Below are 11,773 nucleotides of genomic sequence, written 5' to 3'. Positions count from 1 at the left end.
TCAGTAGAGCTCACTTGAGCGACTTTCAGACAGCTGAAATTCAGGACCACTGATGGGTTTGGGGCAATACATTTCGAATACAGTGTTGTTGGACCTCTGACAGCTGTGTGAAATTGATGAAAAACAGTATAATATGGGACCTTTAATTTCTGAGTTGAAACAAAGATAAATGTCAAGTTGAGTTAACTCGCATTTTCAAGGCAGCAGGTGAACTTGCATTTTCAAGTTAAACCATGAAATGTTTTACAGTGAGTGTACTGTACCGTACCAATGACCAACAAAACCGATTTCATGTGTTTTCATATGTCGCAAACCTGAGGAACCAATTAAATTGGTTGGAGGCAAAGTTGAAGAGTTCCAGCCAAGCCATTTTAAAGCCACATAGGTTTTTTTTAATGGAGAAAAACTTCCAAATATGTAATTGTGAATGAGTTTGAGTGATGAGTTTAAAGGGGTTTAATTAATGCCAGGAGAGGGGCTTTAATCTGTAATTGTCAGTATTCAATTTAATGTTGAGACACTGCAAAAGTTTCTGAAACAACAGTTAGACATTGGAATAAAAGAAGTTCTCACTGAGAGCCAGCTTTCTAGTGACTGAAAATTATGAACTGTCAAAATAATAATGGATCAATAATGATGGAGTGATCAGCTTGGGGTGTAGTGAGGAAATATGGACATAACTGGAGTGACTCCCTCCGCCCCTTCTTTCATCTGGTCCTCCCGTTATTACATCTGCAGTATGAAAAACATCTGTCTTCCATCCATCTCTATCTCACCTCCTCACACACACACACACACACACACACACACACACACTGATAAATCAATGGACACAAATTGGAACTAAAGCCTCTTGATTGCACTGGTAAACTGTCAAAATCACATTTTCAGCAGCAGGCTAGAAAATCTGTCCTGTGGGCGCCTGTTTTCCAACTCTTTCTTGTTTCAAATTTTAACTGAAGAGCATGGCTGAACATCAGTACAGTAGGAAACACTGCAGAGACAAGACCTCATCCTCCTCATATTACAACATTGGAACACCAATATTCATGATGATAATTTTCTGTTTGAAGGACAGCTTCTACATTAACCATAACTACCTCCTTGTTAGGTATAGCAACAAACAGTAGGGGTATGAGATGAGATGTGAAGCCATCTGAATAGTTTCATTAAAGACTGTACAAATCAACACAATACACAAAACAAGGCTGAATGTAATTTGAGTTATGAAGTTAATACAAACAACTTATCAAATAAATGTAGTTTAATAAAGAGCACAGTATTTGACTCTGAATTGTAGTGGATAAAGTAGCATAACATGGAAATACTTGAGTTCAAGTACCTGAAACTGTAATTAAGTGAAATACTTTAATGTAAGCTATATGGATATCCTACACTGTATATTAAAAAAGTTTGATAAGGACTGTACAGAAAAACACAAATACAAGACTGGATCTTATTTGACACTTGTGTGAGAGAGGAGATGTTGGAGACTCCTGAAGAAAACATGCAGTTAGCCCTGTGATGACACTGGGTGAGATCTTTCCTTCAGGTACAGTTGACGTGTAAGAGTGTTTCTGACCCTCTTTTGGCACTGAAAAACCGACATCAAGGTCCCCAGTCCCATGGTGATGTGATCAACCTGACAAGATCTGTGTAATCCAGATGCATGCTGAAACTAGCTTCCAAGAAGGGGTTTCCTGTTATTGCAAGGACAGGCATTGGGACCTCTGGATTCTTAGACAGACAAAAAACAAAACAAAAAATGTTATGATACCAGGACAGGTCAAACTTTCTTGTTAAACACATTGAAGGAGAAGTAGCGTAGCCAGAACCTCTAATCTAATCTAAATCTAAATCTGCCAAGATGCACCAGATTTACCTATATCAGGGCACAGTTACTTCTTCTGTTATTATTGATAGGTATTTATGTTACCTCTACACATGGAGAAGAGGTCTAGTCCAGTTGCTGACTACTGACATTCGGCCATGACATTCTTTAGCCTACCACAGCTATATTTACCATATTTGGCTTCATGCTGGCTAACAACTAAACTGCACGTGAAAGACATACCCAGGAATTCCACTGGTTGCATGTACGTTGCGGAACAGCTCCGCTAAGGTTTTACTCCGCACTCCATCTCTGTCAACCCCCACCGGCTCTGTTTTTGAGTGCAGCACTGCCGGACAGCTGGAGTTGCGAGACCGATGACTTCCTGCGATAATTACCGAATCATATGGGACAGCAGTTATACGTATGTGTTATAAACACAACAACAAACAGGTTAATGTTCCCTACCGCCCCCAAAAGTAAGGCCTTTTGGGGGCGCTGTTGGGCATCAGGTATGTAGGATGTGTCTCCCTTTTGCCACGTAAGTTTATGATAATTTCAATGTCTTAACACAGTTTTTTCTTCATATTTTGGCCGGTGCTTGATTTCAATGAGCATTTGGACTGCTTTGGTGCACTTTTTTGTATATCTCGACCACCAATGGCAACTCAACATGCAAACTCGGCACGGGCTGGCCACACACTCAGCTGAGCCTGTTTCACTGCTGAAGGAGGCTGCTGGCTCTGAGAGTGCTCCCAATATAGAACAAGCTATGCTGGACGTAATGAAAGGGGACAAGAGGGGGTTGAGGCGCCGCCTGACCGAATTTGTTGCTCAGCTGCTAAAGGTCTCCCTCGGCCTGGACGAGGTACCCCTGCTTGACCGAGCACATCGCACTCTCCAGCCTAAACCCAGAGAAGGTGAAAAACCCGGGCCTTTTGTTATCAAGCACACTTTTTTCCTCTTGGGATTCTCTTCTCCATCACCAGGGTAAAAGGCTGTTTCTTTTTCCTGACTACACTTAATTGGTCGCTAAGAAACGTACCAATTAATGTACTTACAGCAAACATCAGCAGCATTTATAGTTACATTTACATGTAGTTCATTTAGCAGACGTTTTGTCCAAAGCGACTTACAATAAGTACATTTGTCACAAGAAAGAAACCACAACATATCACCGTCGATAAAGTAGAAAAGAAAAGATAGAAATAATTCTCAAGCCCTCATCTGAGCAAAGTAGGTGCTTTTATCAAGGATACCATAAGTACAAAAGTGCTATGATGTAAGTGCTAAGGGTAAGAACATACAAGTGCATATAAATAATTTTTTTTTGTTTGTTTGTTTTTGGGGTGGGGGGTTGGGAGGGAGTCATGCTATGCTATACGTTGCAACGGTTTAGTTGCAGAGGCTGGGAGTCCAGCCAAGAGAGAGTTGCAGTAGTCCAGGCAGGATATGACCAGCGATTGGACCAGGAGTTGCGTTGCGTCCTTTGTGAGGAAAGACCGGATCCTGCAGATGTTGTAGAGGGCAAATCTGCATCATCGGGCCACCGCGGTGATGTTGGGGGTGCAGGATATATATATTTATATCCATGAGTAAAGTTTGGCTTGAGGTTCCCCGATATTGGATTATGGATTACTCTGTCCAACGGAGTCAAGCACACCTCCGTAAAGACCCGGCCACTGCAATGGATTTTGTTATAGCGAACATTAAGACTGTAGTTTCTGCTGTATCTAACAGAATGTTGTGGAAAAATACAGTTCTGGTGAAAACGAGAGTTTGAGGCTAGCAAACGAGGCTACTTTATTAATAAGCAGGTGGAAAACATGTCTGCACTTGAGCAGCTCCTGGTGAACACACTGTTCCTGTATGCTCTCTAGGCACCCTCTTGAGGCAACAACACATAACAACATGGTGCCCTCATACAGCACTGGTAGTATGGTACAACAATACATTCCTCCCATATACACCACATTTACTGACACAACAGCTCCACCCCTGTAGTTTTAAACTTGATTTAAACAATTTCTCTGTTTATGTTAACTTCTCTTGAACCTTTTTTTTTAAAGCAAAGAAAAAAACAATTCATCTTAACTTGCACACATATTTCTTCAATGTAACTACCTTGTGTGCAAATGATATTGTATATCCAGAATTTCAGACAAGAATTTTTTCAGACCAAACATTGAGGAGGGCGCACATTTCTTTTGAAGAGTTTTGAAGAGCTTGTGTCCTCAGGTGTCTGCTCACTGCCATCAGTGACCTTGTCAGTGTCCCTTACATCATTCCAGTCCCCTTCAGTGTTTGTAACAGTCTGTTCTGGGGTCACATTTGTCCTCTTTGCATCCAGCATCAGATTTACATGTCTTTTTACATATGCTCCATTTACAGACACCATGTATGTTACAGGACCCAAAACCTCAGTAATCACACCATCCATCCACTTTTCTCCTCCCTGTATTTTTTAACAAGCACGATCTGACCCATGGAGAAAGACCAACGTTTTCTCTTGCTCTCTGACCTGTTTGGAAAAGACTGAGCCCTCTCTGGTTTCACTAGATAGTCTTGAACGGACCTGTCTGTTCAAAGACAGCTCTGCTTGTGTTTTCTTGGGAGTTATGTGTGGCAAGTTCTGGTGGCTAAACAAGAAATTAGTAATACAATGCTGCAATGACATGCCACCAACGTCTCTGTTTTTTTGCTTAAGACCTTTTTTTGGACCAATTGTTCAGCCAAGCCATTTGAGGCTGGGTGCAAACATATTTCTCAAAGTTTCAATAGTTTTTCCAGCTGTGGTAGTCTGCATATGAATTATCTCAGGCCAGTGAGCATATGCATCCATAACCATTAGAAACATCTGCTTGTTATATTGTGCAAAATCAAGGTGTACTCTCTCCAAGGGACCTGTCGCCCATTTTCAAGTATGCACACAGGTATGCTACGCTGGTGTTTCAGTGTTTCCCACAGAATCAGACTTTAATTGTGGCAGTGGCTGTCCAGCTGGGGTGCCATAGAGCATGCACACTCAAGACTTCCTAACGGGTGCGCTGTCTTGAGTGAGTGAGAACAGCATGGGCTTTCAAAAACAGAAAATCAATATGTGGCGGCCAATGTTGATATTGTGGCAGACCGCCACAAATAAATTAATGTGTGGGAAACACTGTGTTTACATATGTCACACAGATTGATCTCACTGTCAATGTCCTCATCCAGTGTAAGCCTCCAAAATGAGCTTCTGGAGAGAAAGTTAATTTTCCACCATGCCCCAGTGGCTGCCATGCAACTGTGACAATAACCTGGTTTGTCGTTTTTCTCGAATAACCCACCCCAGTGAACACAACCATCTTCTATTGTGAAGTCAAACTTTCATTTCACACAGGGTTGTAAAACATCATCTGGAACATACTTTGGCCATCCTGACAAAATGTATTGCTTCACTTTAGTCAGAACTGGGTCTCTCCGTGTCACTTGTGCTATATCGTTTGCAGTGATATGCAGACTAAGTAGGACACCCTGAACACTGGATTTGGTTTTGGAAATCTGACATCTGGTATGGGGAGTCTGGATAATGCATCAGCATTTCCATCCTGCTAAGATGGTGTGTACTGAATTTAGTGTAATGTTTTTTCTTTTTCTCTTGTTCTGAATGTGGTTTGTGTTTGTAGTTTGGTCTCCCTTTTTTGTAGTAAGTTAGTTGTAATCCTGCAATTGATACATTATTTAGTACATGCTCCAATTTAGATCACCACAACAGTCAGGGACTGTACTCAAATTTATCAGCCTTTTGTTTCCTTCAAGAGACTCATTTAAAATCTTCCAGTCACATTAAATTACAAAGGAGGGAGGTTGATCAGGTCTTTCATTCAGCTTTCTAGGGAAAATCGAGCAGCGCTTCTGATTCATAAATTGGTTCCGTTTGGATCTCTGATCCTAACGGGAGGTATGTGTTTGTAACTGGACAGTTATATAATAAAGATTATGTGATTTTTGTGAATGTATATGGTCCCAATTGGGACAATGAAAGTTTTTTTTCCAATTAATGTTCTCTAAGCTACCTGACATGTCCACACACTTTCTTATCAGGGGGAGATTTAAACTGTTGACTAAATCCTGTGTTGGATCACTCATCTACTAGACATGGAGTACCTTCGAGGTCTTCCAAGATTATTCAATCCTTTAAGGATGAGTTTTCTGTCACTGACCCCTGGCACTTCCTTAAGCCATCTGGAAGAATATACTCTTTCCATCACACGTTCACCCAAAGATTATTTTCTCACAGACAACCGGCTCTTTCATTCAGTTCAGTCATGCTCTTATAACGCTATTGTAATATAAGATCATGCTCCTATTATTTTGGAGCTGTACTTATGTACAGCTCCAAGCTGTCCTTTTATCAACCGTAATCCATTCTCTCTGTGCAACACCCAGCATGTAAGCCACGCATGGAGAAAAACGTCGATAATATTCATTTAAAGGATAACTACCGTTTTTTACAACCTGGACCTTTTTTCTAGCAAAAGATATGGTCATTTACTCACCCAGATAACTTTGGTGTCATTTGGCGTCGTTCGGACGAAATTAGATCCAGTGTAGCGCCGATATATCCATATAATGCGAGTAACGGGGCATCGACACACAGCCTCTATATAACACATTATCTGCCACGAAACTAGTTCATTTCACCAATATTTTGTTACGATATGCTAGTGCTATTCCCCTCTGAGTCCGGGCTCGTCTATTGTCAACACAAGAAGCTTTTCATGTTTTGCCATTTATGTTTACAAAATTTACAAAAATATCAGTGTGATAGTGAACACTAAAATGCCACTCCTTTTTTAGAGGGAGGTATTTGCCTTGGTGTCTGGTGCATGAAAAATGAAGGCTAATTACTGTTACAGTCAAGACCATAAATATAGAACACATCCGAAAGTGACGCTTCGGGATGGTGGCAAACCCGTCCTACAATTCCAAAGCATCAGTTTTTGATGAACCGGGAAGGAGAATCAAAAAACAACACTACTTACTACAACAAATATTGTCTTTTCAAGTTAATTTGGGGTCTCAGGGCTTCCGGAGACTTGGATTACGCCGGACAAGCTGTACGTAGCCATTTTATGTTTGTTAAATGTGAATTTAAAATATATGTATGTGCCCCAGGATGGACCATACTAATATTGATGATCCTCCTGTCTTTCCTTTACCATCACTCTTCACTCCAAATATTGCAGTTGCACATAATGTAACAAGTACTGGGCAGATTTGCTGTGATGTTTGGATGAGCAGATTCATTATCCACTGTGAAAGTAGTACATTGTACTGGTGATTCAAGGACTGGTGTGTGCCATCCTGTAAATAAATGGTGCGTGTTTAGGCACTTTTGAAGCATGGTTCTTGCAGGGTCAAATGTAACCCCTTCTTGAAACCCCAAACCTGAAACCCCTCCTTCCACCATTTTTAAATGTCAGAATTGGAGGGGATGCATCTTACAATCAGCAGCAATTAGCCAGGTGTGTGGTGGTGATAAAGTAGGCAATGAGGATAGATTGTCTGAGAGAGGACCTTATCCTCAGTCTTACGCTTATTGCTTTTCACCATCCTCTGTGGTCGCAGGCTTTTCTCCTGGTGACTGTTGTTGTCACTTCCCGTAGAGACCATATAGAGTTACATAGTGAATGCAAAGATGGCAACTATTCAGTCCAATGAGAATTGCTTGCCTGGCACATACGTCAAAAATCGTTCTGGCTTCAGTGTCTACTTCCTGGTTATGAGGCCCAGTGTTTCCTTGTGTTTCTCCTGCTGATTTTTGATCCAGCTTTGGGGCATATTTACGTGTTAACTTTTAATGATTCAAGAATCTTTTAAATTCAAGTCTCATTTTGCTACTGTGAACCAACGCACCAGTCTTCCTTGTTCTGCCTTGTTTTAAGATATTGTTGAGGACATGACACGTGGTGACTTGTTAAATCGGCTGTTGCAGTGCTTTGATGTAATGTAGGATAATAAATAGTATTGTGATCGAGAGTCTCTACAGACATCCTGGATTATATTAGTTTTTGTGAAATAGTGAAAAAGCGAAAGGCCTTGAAGTGTACTGAGTGAATACAAGTGTTTTTGGTGATATTGGCTCATAGAGCAGTGTTGTGAGAAATGTTTCCATCTGTGCTGTATGAGAAGAGTCTGTTGTATTCCTGACAGCTAATGGAGGCTATCTCAACATTCACACAACAATGGTGCTGCTCCAACAGTTTCACAACACTGTTTAATGAATATCAACACACTGTCAGAGGGCTATTGTCATACTCATGAGTACATTTAAAGAAAGGGGACACCATACCTTAATTCACTGTTGACAGTTTAATAGGAATACAATAAATGAGACAGGTGCTGCAGCCAGTTGGCTGGCATTTGACAATTTTGAATCATCACATAAGACTTTGTTCATTCATGTATGAAGAAGAGCAGATGGCTGATCCTTCCTTCTACTCGCTGCAGTCTGTTCATCAAATGATCCACAGAGAAGATGAGGAAGATGTTAATGGTGATATTCTAGAGAAAGCGAGCCATACAAAAGCTATTAGTCAATACAGGCTCTCACAATCTGCAAGACAAAAGCTTATTTGTGGTAATTAGGTTAGGCAGTGTTTACATAGCTATGCTGTTCATGAGGATGATGTATTCTGCAGGCGATCAGTAGTGTTTTATCAGTGTCCTATAATGACAAGACAAATAAGTAGTCCCTGAGTAAAGGATGACTGTATAAGAGTGAGAGAATCTGTGACATCCTGCTCATCCACAGTTTTTTTCAGACAAACATATGGTAATCTCTATACCTTTACTTTTGCTTAATGACATGGTTCTAATAGTAGTGTCACAAATGATATAAAAGACGCTACCTACCTACCTACAATTTTCGTGTAGGACAGAAATGAATGACTGTTTTAAGGCTGTATCATAGTATTTTACTATTCATTAATCATTACCATAGTCATTTGGAAACATTATACTTACCATAAACAAGCCTCCAACAGCCTTATCTACAAATAGTTGTTTGTACAGTTGATCTTGGGACCTATAACTGCTTTGCTCCAAGTGACTTTCGTCACTTGTTCAAATCAATATGCGTAAATGCCTTCTTTCAGATCAATGCTGAGCTCCTTAGACTTTCCCATTGTAGTGTTTGTGGCTGAGTCTAATGGCTGTATCAAACAAGCCCTATTAAAATGGGCCCAGAGAAGTCACCAGCTGTTATCAATAAGAGGCCATGGGACAAAGAACATTTGATTCACCCAACTTTCTATAATCACCAACATTGATAGTAGTTACTGTATGTATATTTTTGATTCAGCAGATTTGGTCACATTGTCAGAAGACCTATAATAAACTCAGTATTGAACCAAACTTCATGAAGGTTTTTTGTGACAAAGTAGTTTGTGTTCCACTCATTCATCACAGAAAAGAACTCAAGACTGCCATGATATACATTTTCTTTACAAATGTATGTAAACCTTTAACCATGACTGCATTACAGCCCTCACACAATCCTGCACTTGAGGGTGATGTCAACTAAGACCTTGTGTAAACACGGTGAGGGTTCAGGGAATAGGGTTACAGTGGGACACCAGAACTGGGACAGGTGGACCACACTGCCTGCGTGTTTAGTGCATGACCCCTGCAATGCTGAACTTCTGTGGTCTGTGTGTATTTTTGCAGAGAACCGCGTGCATGTCGCTGTAAAAATGAGCTGCGCTACTCACACCAGCAGTGTAGCTGCCCATACCTGTAAACATGTATGGCGAAATGAAGAACAAGACGTTCTGCCATGCACACTAGCTGCTCACAGCCAATGTGTCCAGCCTGTTATATAGTTTTGATACAGTTTTCTGTGGCAGACCTCTTTTATGGCCCAGTGTCATTTATATTCACTTCTTCTTGGCCTTTCAACAAATTTTGATTAAAAAAATTTTGCTTTTTTAAAACGAAGCTCAGTGTAATTTAAGTCAGGAAGACTATCTTATTGATCATCCATTCACAACTCTCTCTCTCTCTTACTGTTTCTCTCTCCCCACTTCTTAATCAGCTGACTATGGGCGTTAACTCCTTCAGTCAAACCAACCAGATTCTGCCATGATTAAATTCAAACATTCATGTCGTTGCCATCAACCTTTAATTCTGTTCTCCTCTCTGCTCTTGTCAGCTCTTATTTCAGTGCAAAATCGTTGAGAATGGTAAATGCATGTCGTTGTACTAGCAGCTAATGAAACCCACATGCTTTAATCGAGGCTCCATCATTGATTAAGTCATGGGACATTTTGATCTTAAGTGAAAAGACAAGCGAGGATGATGGAAAGGCTGCTACTACGGCTCCATAGGTGCAGCTACAACTGCTACAACGACTACTACCGCCGCTACACCAAAGCCAGACTTTTCCAGCGGGCCCTTTTCTTTGCCAGTACTGGTATGTTTTGACCTCCTTCCATCCTTGCATCAATACCACTACTTAACCAGTGATCACTGCGGCAGTCTTCTTATGAGAGCCTGTGCGTGTGCAGCAACTGCCTTATCAACATTGTATATACATACTTTTAGTTCTATGTGCTAGTAGTCACTTTTCTCTCTGCAGCATGCCTCCACTTACCCAAGTAAATCCAGTCCAATCCATCAAAGTATCCAATCTGAGAGCAAACCCCATTTCATCGAGATTTCCTGGACAATGTCCTCCAGTGGCAGTCAGCGCACAATAGCAAGGGCATCAGGCGTTCAAACAAAGGCATGTAGAGTTGACACTCGGGCTGCTTGATCATAAAAAAAAAAATCATAATCCTGATTACCTGGTCTACTATGGTTATTTAGCATGATTATTCAATGATTTTGAAAAATCATGTGTTTATCGAATTAAAATGATAATTAAAAATTAACACATGAAACTAAATGCACAATTGTCTCTTTAAACAGGGGATTTATCATAGTCCATAGCAAGACTTGAAATAGCAATCAAAGAAATTAATTTCTATTTCAAGTCTTGCTATGGACCACAGGCATTTTCAGTTCCACAGGACTTGAGCAGGATACCTATGATTTTAAGTGTGAGATCTTGACTCTCTAATACACAAATAAAGCGAGTGGTAAAATTAAAAGCTGTGTCTCAGTCAAAGGCTGACTTGCATTTCAGCAAGCCTTTGCCCATTTAATGTATCAAATGAGAATGCCATGATGCGCATCATGTAACCAATTGTCTTTATATTTATTGTAATTATAAGGCATTTATTTACTTTTTTGTATTACATTAAAGTTCAAGGAAATCCTCTGTTTAAAGAGACAATTATGCATTTACTTTCATGTGTTAATTGTTTATAATTATTTTAATTTGATAAACGCATGATTTTTCAAAATCATTGAATAATTGGTTAAAGAGAAACTATATCTCTTGGTGTGATGGTAGTTCTCCAGTTATGCTGCAATGGCAGGTGAACGTGGTTTACATGAAGATGTAATTTCAGTGCATTTATTTTTCATATGAAATGTCATAAATATGGAACTACATAGGTGTGAAATGCAAATAAGAAGCTTCCGGGTCACAGTAATGGGAGCAGCCTTATACATGAATGTAAAATAAGACATTGCTCTTACTGCTGTTTAGCTCATGCATACTTTGAGCATTGCAGCTTCGACTTCTCCGAACCATGACTTGTGGAGCAATGTGTACGAGCAGAAAAAATCAAAACAATGCTTCCCCTTACTGAAGCGTATGTGGGATGGTGGCGGAACAGGTAGAGTGGCTGTCCTCCAGTCCGGAGGTTGATGGTTTGATCCCTGCCCCCCACAGTTAAATTTGTTATTGCAGGATTTGCCATGCAGACACCTTCATTCTCTAACCTATCATAATTTTTTCGCATTATTTCCCTGGAAAGCAGTATTGCAAATTCCAGTGAAATATTGTCTAAA

Source organism: Pagrus pagrus (genome assembly GCF_965226575.1).
Source record: "Pagrus pagrus genome assembly, chromosome: 17".
Lineage (NCBI taxonomy): Eukaryota > Metazoa > Chordata > Actinopteri > Spariformes > Sparidae > Pagrus > Pagrus pagrus.
Note: the sequence above shows the minus strand (reverse complement) of the source record.